The following is a 967-nucleotide window of genomic DNA, read 5'->3' on the forward strand; positions in this document are numbered from 1 at the left end:
TTTAGTAAATAGAAGTAATGAGGCAAAATCATTTTCAATTTTAGTAGACGAGACAACTGATGTATCGCGAATCGAACAAATGTCATTTTGTGTTCGATACGTCGATGAAGATCTGAACATCAATTCATTTTACGGGAAGATTTTTTAAAATTTGTGTCAGTAGAAAATACTACTGGCAAAAATATAGCCAATGTTATTTTAGAAACTATTAAATGTCTTGGTATAGATTCGAATTATATGGTAGGACAAGGATATGACGGGGCGGCATCAATGAGCGGTAACTTTAACGGAGTGCAAGCATGTATTTTGTGCTGTAAAATATTTTTAAACTAATAATTGTATATAATATAAATTTACTTTAAAATAATTATGATGCATTAACATAATAAAATGTGATTTTTTTTGTTTAAAATAAGTGTTAGTTTTTTTTAATTACTTAAAATGAAAATATTATTTTATTTAAAACCCCCCCCGAAAATTTGTTCCAGCTACGGCCCTGGTAGGTAGGTACCTTATCTTTTAGCAAATTGGATCAAGATGGTACTATAGAGAAGTCACTTTTCGATTTTCTCAATAGTTATTTAATGCCACGCAAAAAACCACCCACAAATTACAAAAAAACGTTGATTTTAGTTATTTTGTTGTAGTTTATAATATTAATTCAACATACAGGCTAAAATAAAATATAATAACAATATAAAATATCAAGTCTGACAAACCGTCTCCGCTCAGAATCGTTTTTCTTATACAATGATATATATTATCATTGAGTTTAAGTTTAATACAATCCATTATACATTGACCCACTTGTAACCTACTGTACAGTAGAGCGACATCCACTTACCTGCTTTTTATTCATTTATTTATTATAAACAGGTAAACACAATTTGAGTAAATATAATTCATATAATCACACATTAGTTTCATAGGCGCAACTAGAGGCCAAACACTGGGGGTGCTAAAATTA

This window comes from Acyrthosiphon pisum, chromosome A3 (assembly GCF_005508785.2).
Source record: "Acyrthosiphon pisum isolate AL4f chromosome A3, pea_aphid_22Mar2018_4r6ur, whole genome shotgun sequence".
NCBI lineage: Eukaryota > Metazoa > Arthropoda > Insecta > Hemiptera > Aphididae > Acyrthosiphon > Acyrthosiphon pisum.